Source organism: Pinus tabuliformis, chromosome Q (assembly GCF_031772625.1).
Source record: "Pinus tabuliformis cultivar Carrire ecotype Pingquan chromosome Q, CPIR1, whole genome shotgun sequence".
NCBI lineage: Eukaryota > Viridiplantae > Streptophyta > Pinopsida > Pinales > Pinaceae > Pinus > Pinus tabuliformis.
Window position 1 is genome coordinate 258,370,447 of NC_142296.1, and position 11,727 is coordinate 258,382,173.

Consider the following 11,727-nt stretch of genomic DNA (forward strand, 5'->3'; position numbering starts at 1 on the left):
GCTCGGTCAACCCAAACGAACATCATGCTCCGATGAAAACCGCTTTGGTAAAGCTGCCAGCCACGTGTCAAATGATAGATATTATCACTGCCCTCCAGAGGAAAACCACCGCTCAGTGAAAAGCGGTGCGAAAGGAGTACTGGTGGTTTTCCGGAATTAATAATGCGGCAGGGGAAATTATAATTTCAACATATTTTAGAGTACTGAACTTCCTAGAGTCGTATTACTAATAGATAATATAGGTAAAAGCGATAATCCATTTACTTGCTAAAGCCATTGCAGGCCGATGGAGGAATGGTAGAAATGAAAGGTGTTTTTTTTGAAAAAAAAAAAACATTTTTTTATATTAAAAAAAAAAAAAGAGTACATTCACTAAGTTTTCTCAGATAGTCATCAGTTCTCATATGGTTTATCTGTGCATTCTTTTTTATATGCTTCTACTTTTCTCCTTTACATTTGAGACAAAAAGCTATATTATGTCTGTTTTCCTCATACTAAGCGTATTCGGTTGAAATCCAATCTTGCGAGTTATTAAAAAAAAAAAAAAATTGTACGCTTATAAGCGTAACAAACCTCTATCCAACGTTCAAGAGGAAAAGGGTTCATGAAATCCCGAGCATTGATGTACTTTTCCTCAGACGAAGAATATTCCGTTGAAATCCAATTTTGCGAGTTGATTAAAGAAAAATTAAATCCTGGGAGTCTCTATTGAAATAGGTATGCTTATAAGGCTAACAAACCTCCATTTACCCTTGACTTGAAATGGATGTGTGCCCAAATATTTAATTTACATATTTTTTTCATCAAAATGTGCTTTTCCAAGGCATTATTTCTACACCCTTCATTACATTGTAGAATGACATCCAATGCACTACATTGATACGCTGCATTAAAATGTATCCATCAAAGCATTGTATTATTATCCTCCAACGCACTGCTTTAATTATTTTTCAATGCGCTGTTTTAATTGTGTTATTCTATGTATTTTTTCAACGGTCCCTTGAATTGTTTGTCAATGCTCATTGTTTTTCAACACCTTCATTAAACCAAACAAAAACAAAAAAACTTACGAGACTAATAAGAAGTAAATGAAAGTTTAATATTTGTATATGAAATAATTTAAAAAATAAATTTATTTAGAACTCTATTATTATTAATGAGAGTGAGCACTTTTGTCATATTATGCTTCTACCATTTTGTATTAAAACTTATTCATCCCGTTATCTCCTTAAGTTTTAAAGGTAAATTAAAACGTATTCATGACATTATCTCCTTAAGTTTTAAGTTTTACCCTTAAAAACTTGTTTTTAAGTGAGAAGAATGAAGCTTGAAACATGCCATAGTTGATGATTTCATTCCGATTGCATGAAATGGAGCAAAAATGTATGAAGTAACGATTGGTGATATTAAATTTGCTGTATAAGATTTTAAATTAAAACATGGTATTTTTGAAATCATATTTTTAATTTTATAATTATAAATATATATACATATATATATCATATTTTTAATTTTATAATTATAAATATATATACATATATATATCATATTTTTAATTTTATAATTATAAATATATATAAAATCTAACAAATAGTAATTAAATTGTTTATAATATTTATGTGGTTAAGTATTTTAAAATAAGGTATTAAATTATTATAGTTATATAAATTAAGTAATTTGAAAAAATCAAGAATATATAATAAGTATTAAGACATTTATTTCTTAATATATTTCACATTATTAAAATTAAAATAATAATAATATTATGTTTTATAACCGGTGACCTATCGCAAAGAGTGCCTTAACAGTGCACCCATTCACCATCAATCCAAAGCCCCGTGGGCATATTGTGTTTTATATTATTATTATTGAAGAATTAATATATAGGTATAGGTATTTAAAAAAATAGAAAAAGATTTTTAATCATAGAGTGTTATCTTATTTTCTCATAGAGATTCTTAATTTGTAAAGAAGCTTTGTTAAAATACTACGAGCCAATATTATGGTTTAGCAATAACATGTACCCAAAAAATCATAAATGACTTCGAATGACACTGGTTTATATCAATTTTTTAATTAATTAATTTAATTAAAAGGTAAAAAAAAACATAACTACTTTGGAAATATATCTCAATTTTTGACTTGTGTATAGTATTATGAATATTCTAGAACATTTCCTGAAGGATAAATCCCTACTATTAGCTTCTAGCCCACTCTAGAATAGAGGGTCGATAAACATTTCATTTCCTTGAAATTACATAAAAATAAAAATAAAATAATTAAATTAATAATTACAATGAAATTGGGGTAAAATAAACAATTTATCATTGTATGCTTTTGAGCATAAGGTTTTTACAATCCATGGTTTTGCTAATGATATATATATATATATATATATATATATATATATATATATATATATATAATTTGGATCTACTAAGATTTTTGATTAATCAAATTTATTTTCACTCTAAAAGAAAATTACACTTCAAAAAATTTAATGTCTCTCATTATTTGACAAATAAATCTAAACCAATTAGATTAAAATTATAAAAACTCTTTTTCAAAATAACCCGATGTTTTAAATTATTAAAGAAAGAAAATTAAATAACTATATATTAAAAATCGATAAAAATATATGAAGTACATAAATGATCATCTTAATGGATAAAAATATATTAAGTACATAAATAATAAGATCATCCAGAAAAAAAAATAGTTGGAACAACACATCCACTACAGTGGGAAAAACTATGTTTTTTTACGAGCGGGAAAAAAGAGGTAAAAAGCCCCCAAACAAACAGATAGGTACATGAAGGAATACAACAATTAGGGTTTTCAATTTGACCTATTGAAATCGACGAGGTTTAACTCCCGATTTCTTCAGATGCTGATGCCTCCTTCTAGTGGAAGTAAAGTTGTGAAAGGAGATTAGAAGCGTGATAATCGTAGCTTCCTTTCATCAAAGAGCGCCTTCGCAAATCTGTGGAATCATCTCAATTATATCAACATCGCAACCAATTAATATCTATATCTATATCTATATATATATATATATATATATATATATATATATATATATATATATATTGAGTGCAATGAAATTTTCACTTGCTATTCTTTGTTCTCAAAGTTGTTTCTTTCTATTAAATGAAATCCATGTGCTTACCTAGTCAATGCATCCCCATTGGTGCCTCCGCCTATCACTTGTTCAATCACACCCGTCTCTATATTCATCCTTGAAACAAGAGCCTCTAGAAGATTTTTCCCTATCTTCACCAGCTCTTCCAAATTCTTCTTAGTTGACAGATCCATTGAGCTTGTATCTCCCGATAATTCAACCTGATCCCAATTATACAATTTCTTAGACCATTCGAATGTTGGAAATTCCTAGTAATTTCAAACAAAATTTTGAAACAGAGAACAATGCTCTGTTTTGCACAGGGAAGCGAAAAAAAATTGTTTACTGGAGAACAAAGTTTTACCACACACATAAAGGATTTCTATTCATTAATAAAACTGCTGATACAATATTCTTCCTCTCACAGAGGGATTTCACAGACACTGCTTCAGATGCACAAAAAAAATTACTTTGTCTCATAAAAATTAATTGCTCTGTTCCTTCATTCTTTACACTACTATGTTAAAAAAAATTTCTTCAATACACATGCCCTGCTGCGTTCTTCACATTACATTTCAATGTATTTCAATCTTCCAAAAAAAAAATTATCTCGCGTTGCTGCGCATTTTGCCCTGTTTCTCATTCACTGCCTCGAGTTTTTTTCATTTCATATACTATGAAATAAAAAAAAACTTACATACGTTTTAACTTATGCAATAAAAACAAACCAACTCCCGTGGATAGAAAACTAATAAAATTAAAAAAATTACCTATATTTACCAACTGAAGTACATTTATTAATGACATTAGCATGGCGATATATTTATTGTTTTAATCATAGAGTAATGATGGCTGCAACCTCGCACGGAAGGTCCTCTTGATAACCAAGAAACATGTGCTTGCTACCACAAACCGTAGATCTGGACCACATCAAACGGACGGATGTCATCAATTCCCCGGAGGTAAAAAACGCATGAAATTTATGTGCCGGGGAATGGGTGGTTTTCTAAAGGACGGCTCATACACATGGCAGCAGTTGATTATGATTGCTTCCCTGGAGGAAAAAACCACAATCGGCAAAAGGCAGAGCGGGGAAACCATGGCGGTTTTGCTGTTGCACGGTTTACTGACGGCTTCCGGCAATGAACTCTGCAGTGGAAATTACATTTCAACACTCCCCTTTAATTTCAACTGTTGGGTTATCAGTCATACCCAGACATTTCCTCAAAAACTCAAAACTTTTCTGCCCTAATGGTTTGGTCAGAATATCAGCAACCTGCTCCTGAGCCTTGCAATGTTTTAAGACAATTTCTCCACTGTTTACCAATTCCTTGATATAATGAAACTTTGTGTCAATGTATTTCATTCTCTTATGAAACACAAAATTCTTTGACAATGCAATAGCTGAACTATTGTCACAAAAGATCACAGTTCCTTTTGTTTGTTCTTGGCATAAACTCCTTAACATCCTTCTCATCCAAACTGCTTGACATGCTGCTGCTGTAGTTGCCACATATTCTGCCTCTGCTGTAGACAACACTACTATAGACTGTTTTTTAGAAGCCCATGAAATGGCTCCTGAACCCATGTGAAAAACATAACCAGATGTGCTTTTCCGATCATCTACACTTCCAGCCCAATCACTATCAGTGTATCCAATGAAATTTGAACATTCTGAAGTAGTATATAAAATGTAAAACCTTTTAGTACCTTTAACATACCTCAGAATCCATTTTGCTGCCTGCCAATGTGCTTCTTTTGGCCTCTCCATGAATCTGGAAATTAAACTAACAGCATACATTATATCCAGCCTACTTGCAGTTAAATACATAAGGCCGCCAACTATACTCTTGTCCAAACTAGGATCAAAATCCTTGCTGTTGTCCTCCTTGCTGAGTTTTAATCCCATCACTGTGGGAGTGATTGCTGCCATGCTCTCTTGCATATTGAATCTTTCCAATACTTCCTTAACATATTTCGCCTGTGAGATAAAAATCCCATTTTCATTTTGTTCTACTTCTATTCCTAAGAAGTATCTCAGCAAACCCATGCCAGTCATTTCAAATTCTTCTTTCATGACTATTTTTAAATTTTCAATAAAATAAACATCATTGCCTGTGAAAATAACATCATCAACATACAACACAACAACTAGTAATTTACCATCCTTTTCTATGATGTAGAGGGTGGGTTCTCCCTCACACTTTTCAAATCCATTTTCTAGTAGATAGGAATCTATCCTACTGTACCACGCTCTTGGTGTTTGCTTCAGCCCATAAAGAGCTTTCTTCAATCGGCACACTTTGTGCTCTTGGCCTTTCTTTTCATAGCCTGGAGGTTGTTCAATGTAAACCTCTTCCATTAACACTCCGTTTAGGAATAATGACTTCGCGTCCATTTGGTAAACTTTCCACTTGTTTTGTGCTGTTATGGACAACACTGCTCTCACGGTTTCCATTCTAGCAACTGGTGCAAAAGTTTCTTCATAGTCTCTCCCATACTGCTGCTTATATCCTTTGACAACAAGTCTTGCCTTGTGTCTTTCTATTTTGCCTTCAGCATTACTCTTGGTCTTGTAGACCCATTTAACTCCAATGACTTCTTTACCTTTTGGTAGCTCAACTAAATCCCATGTCTTGGTTCTTTCTATGGCATTGATCTCCTCATCCATAGCTTCTATCCATTTCTTATCCTTAATTGCTTCTTCAAAATGAATAGGGTCATCAACATGACAATATAATGCAAACAAAGAATTCATACCTTCATTTGCTGCTTCTTGCTCATAAATCTCATTTAAATTTCTGAACTTCTTACCTCTTTCATTTAGTGAACAAGTGTTTGAAGAAGCACTTGAATTTCCTCCTTGTGGTGTGCTTGTAGAAGAACTTTCATTTCTCCTCAAGGGTGTCCCTTGTTGTCCTTGTGTTGGTGCTACTATTTGGGGATGTATTTCAGCCATCTCCTCATCATGTTCATCATGTGATAAAGAGCTTTTAACATTCATTGTTTTCTCTATGCTTCCATCCCAAGCTTCCTCCTCAATGAACTGAACATCTCTACTCACAATGAGCTTCTTTGTGGATGGGTTATACAACCTGTAAGCTTTGGATTCTTCACTGTATCAAATGAAAATACATTTCTCCCCTTTTCTGTCCAACTTCTTCCTTAGCTGATCTGGAATGTGTGCATAAGCCACACATCCAAAAATTTCATGTGGGTGACTCCTTGCTTTGTCCCACTCCATGCTTCTTCCGGCACTTTGTTCATGACTGCTTTTGTAGGGCATCTATTCAAAATGTACGCTACACAATGTACAGCTTCAGCCCAATAATCATTTGGCAAATGGTTTGCCTTTAACATGCTCCTCGCCATATCCATGATTGTCCTATTCTTCCTTTCGACAACTCCATTTTGCTGTGGGGTGTACCTAGCTGTAAATTGCTTATGAATTCCATTTTCTCTACAAAAACATAGTAATTCTTTGGAGATATACTCACCTCCTCTATCAGTTCTCAGAACTTTGATATGCAGCCCGCTTTGGTTTTCCACAAGTGCCTTGTAACTAAAAAATCTTTAAAACACTTCACTTGTGTTCTTCAAGAAATAAACCCAAGTTTTTCTTGTAAAATCTAATATGTAGTGGCTACCTGCTAGTGATGGAGTTTGCATCGGTCCATATTAATCTGAGTGAACAATTTCTAAGGGTAATTTTGCCCTTATGCTTTTCCCAGATGGAAAACTTTCTCTGTGTTGTTTTCCCAAGATGCAACCTTCACAAAGGCTGTCTGGCTTCTCTATCAATGGTAATCCTTTTACCATTCCTTTTCTACTCAACAAATTAAGACCTCCAAAGTTGAGATGTCCAAATCCCAAGTGCCACAACTAGTTTTCATCCTTTGGTTCGCTTTGGAAAGCCTCTTGAGTCACTGTTGCAATTACTTCTTTATTTTTTAAATCTGCCTTCATTTTGAGAGGGAACATCCTGTTCCTTGTCATCTTCACTTCAGCAATACATTGTTTGCTGGGTGCTCTATCCATGATCGTGCATACATCATTCACAAAAAAAACATTGTAACCCTTTTGAACAAGCTGTCCAATACTTAAGAGGTTACATTTCATCCCAGGAACATAATAAACATCTGCTATGGTTTTATTTTCACCTTTCTTTGTTAGTACATTTACCTCTCCTTTTCCCATAGCAGAAACTTTATTATCAGTCTCTAGTGTGACTTGTGACTTCACACTCTGATCTAACATGGAAAACAGGGCTATGTTTCGTGTCATATGGTTGCTGCAACCGGAGTCTAGAAACCATACATCTTCATTGTTCTCTTCAGCCATATTACAAGCTAAAAGCAAATTATTTTGGCTGATATTTTCTCTAGTGAAATTTGCACTAGTTTTGTTATTCATGTCATGCTGCTTCTTCCTACATTCATTTGCATAATGCCCATATTTTTTACAGTAGTAACATTGGACTTTGGATTTTTCATACCTTTGTCCTTGAGCATGATGTTGTCCACTTTGTTGGCTGGTGCCTTGGCCTTGGTTCTGATTTGGATTACTGCCTCTCCCTTGAGCATTTGCTGAACTGTTTACCACCTCTGTTTTGGCTTCTGCCTCTTCCTCTCTTGTTTCCTCTGCCTTGACCTCTTCCTCTTCCAAAGGACATCTGGGTCTTGAAGGCATGCTCTAGAGATGAGTTTTCATTTCTACTCAATCTTTGCTCATGTGTTATCAGTGATGCATGTAGTTCATCAATTGAGAAGTTTGTGAGATCCTTTGTCTCCTCTATGGTGGTGACAATCACATCGAACCTTGAGGGTAGGATCCTCAATAGTTTCTCCACAATCCTCCTTTCTTCAAGAATCTCTCCATGAGACCTTATCTGTGTGACCAGACCAATCACATGTGTGAAGAATGAGTCAATATTATTTGACTCCTTCATGCAAATATTCTCAAAATCTCTCCTCAGAAATTGTAGTTTTGCTGTCTTCACTTTCTCCATGCTTTGATAGGTTGTCTTGAGAGTTTTCCATGCTTCTTTGGATGTCTTAGTTGCTGCTATCCTTGGAAACACACTCTCATGCACTACTTGATACAAAAAGTAGAGGGCTTTTGAGTCCTTCTTCTTATAGCTCTTCAACAGATCTTTCTCTACCTGAGTTAACTTATTAAACTCATTTTCATCTACTGGCTCTTCAAAACCATCTTCAACAAATTTCCATAAGTCTTGTGAGGCAAGCAAAGCTCTCATATTTATTGCCCAATAGTCATAGTTTTTTCCATTAAACTATGGGAGCTGAGTATTAAACATACCTATGCTAGTGCTACTGCTGGAGCCAGCCATTCTTGCACTCTTAACTATGCTTCAAATACCTGACTGTGTATTTAAAATAACTGACTATTTCTTCAGCAGCAACACAAAAAAAACTTATGAAATACCTTTGAATCTTTCTTGACTGAGTCTTCACTCTGTTGGAGAAGCTGCTGCAAAAAAAAAAAACTTCCTTCAGCTTCTTTGACACCTTCAAAGAGCCTCGACAAGCTCTGATACTAATGTTGGAAATTTCTGGTAATTTCAAACAAAATTTTGGAACAGAGAACAATGCTCTGTTTGCACAGGGAAGCTAAAAAAAATTGTTTGCTGGAGAACAGAGTTTTACCACACACATAAAGGATTTTTATTCATTAATCAAAATGTTGATACAATATTTTTCCTCTCACAGAGGGATTTCACAAACACTGCCTCAGATGCACCAAAAAAATTACTCTGTCTCATAAAAATTAACTGCTCTATTCCTTCATTCTTGACACTGTTGTGTAAAAAAAAAATTCTTCAATACACATGCCCTGTTGTGTTCTTCACATTACATTTCAATGTATTTCAATATTCCAAAAAAAAATTATCTCACGTTGTTGCGCATTTTGCCCTGTTTCTCATTCGCTGCCACCAGTTTTTTTCATTTCATATACTATGAAATAAAAAAAATTTACATACGTTTTAAATTATGCAATAAAAACAAACCAACTCCCGTGGATAGAAAACTAATAAAATAAAAAAACTTACCTATATTTACCAACTGAAGTACATTTATTAATTACATTAGCATGGCAATATATTTATTGTTTTAACCGTAGAAAACTGATGGCTGCAACCTCGCACAGAAGGTCCTCCTGATAACCAAGAAACATTTCCCTCCTACCACAAACCGTGGATCTGGACCACATCAAACGGACGACTGTCATCAATTCGTCGGAGGTAAAAAACGCACGAACTTTATGTTCTGAGGAATGGGTGGTTTTGTAAAGGACGACTCATACACGTGGCAGCAGTTGATTGTGATCGTTGCCCTCGAAGGAAAAAACCACAATCGTCAAAAGGCGGAGCGGGGAGACCATGGCGGTTTTGCTGTTGCACGGTTTACTGGCGGCTTCTGGCAATGAACGCTGCAGTGGAAATTGCATTTCAACATCGAATATGGAGTGTATGCTAATAAAAGTGAATTGTATAAGGTCCCAATCTCTAAACAAGCACATGACGAATTTTTTTTATACATGGAAGAAGGAAAGGACCTGGATTCTTAAATAGTTCTTCTCGGAATTAAAGGCTTGGAACACGACCGTTGCGTAAACGTCCACCATATCTGCACTCGCTTGCTGAAGCATGTCAGTTATCGACACTTTACTGTCGTTGGATAACCATTTAAGCAGTGCCCATTTTGCAGTGTCAATGGCATCGTAACTATCTATTTTCTGTCTAGTTCCAAGAGAAAGCACCAGAAACTTGCTACTATCCTGTTTAAAACACATATACTAATTACCACTCCAGCTTCTTAATCATTCAAAGGTCAACTATAATGAATATTTGGCTACATGAATCCAATTTATAAACAAAATAGGTTTATAACTCACTCAAGCTTTAGACGTTGGCACTAAGAAATTTGGATAGCCTACGCGAGCTCGCTGAGTCACTTGGTTTAGTGCAAGTAACGTCTGCAACACACATTTTATAAAACACCAAATCACACAACCTCTTAAACAAAATTCAAAATCATAATTACACCATTGAGAGATGGAGAGAATATATATACTGGATTGTTCACTGCAACTCCCCCGTCTATGAGGTTAAAGCTTTTCATATTGTCCGAGGAATCGTTTGTTTGGAAGAAATGAGCAGGAAGATATGTTGGAGCTGATGAGGTTCCAATGCAGACATCGGCCAAAAGTGCATCTTTTAACTCGTCCTGTTTGGCCTGGAAACGAGATTTACCATATATCACTGTAACTGATGTTGCTCTTTAATTCAAACATACATTTCTTGTGTCACACAGATCATAGAAACATTACCTTAAAAGTGGTGAAGGTTGTAGGTTGTTGTATTTTGATGTCATATGCAGTAATCACGACGTTCGTTAGGGTTTGGTGTAACCTTGTATCCCCCAAATAGTTTCTCAAGATTTTGTGCAGGTAATCCCCAGAATATTTGGGGCCACTCAGATCCTTTATTGCGGATTGTAACAAATATCTATAATAATTCATTTTCTATTAACTCAATATTGATGTTGCTGTTGAACAAAGAAAATATAAGCAATATATGTTGATTTTTTAACCAAACAAAAGAAATATTTTACTAACGTTGTATGTGGAAAAATAAGAGGACAATTATCCAAATAAAACTTCATAATATCCTTTGCAGGAAACAATGGACGATTCTTGTCATTTGGAGCGGTTAACATGGCAGTGACCAATCCTCCCGTGCTGGTTCCAGCAATTATGTCGAAATAATCAGCTATACTCACGCGTGGGCCGTCCAATTCCTGTCACAGAACTTATAATTCAATTTGGCAAGGAGGATGATATTTTAGAAAAAGGGAGCCATCATAAGATTTTATGAGTGGGGTAGATTAAAATCATTACCTGGAGCTTTTCCTCTAGGAATTCGAGGATAGCTGCTGGGATAATCCCACGAACCTCACCTCCATCAATACTGAGAATTGTAATCATTTTGCCATCAGTTGGTGGCGGATTCCTGTAAGCAGTTTCCATGCTCTATACTCAAATTAAACAAAGATTATACACAGTTAAACACATGAACACTGAATTTTGAAACACTTAGAACTTGTCTTCATTCAATGGTTGAACAGGTTTTTATACATAGCAGAGAACTTTCTGGAGTTCGATGGGGCGGTGGCTTCTCCAGAAAGCTTGCCCATTTTGTCAACGAATTCTAGAAACTGCACTTTGAAATATCTGTTGTATTCTCTAGAACAGTCTAACTTCATTAATGCGGGTGGTTGGAATTACTGTCTTACAACAAAATTAAGCCTTCACCTCCAAATTAATTTCAACTCATTAACTTTAAAGACCGATGGATATACTTATATATCGATTGAATGAATGAATTGGAATGTTGCTCCTTTATGCTATATTTGAACGGAGAGGAAGAGAATTAATAAATATAATTGTCTTTAGTTGCAGTAGGCAGTTTACGAATATGCCTGGAAGTTGAAGTTGGGCCTTTGTCTTTATCTTTGTGACGGCCATGAGAGGTTAATCCATTCTCGTCAATCCATGTTATCAACAAGAAGAATGAAAACAAAAGC

The 11,727-nt window shown here is 34.8% G+C and overlaps 1 pseudogene; it reads right to left on the minus strand.

The window, feature by feature from the left end:
• Nucleotides 1–2,931: 2,931 nt before the first annotated feature.
• Nucleotides 2,932–11,170, minus strand: LOC149219155 (patatin-like protein 2; annotated as a pseudogene).
• Nucleotides 11,171–11,727: the final 557 nt, after the last annotated feature.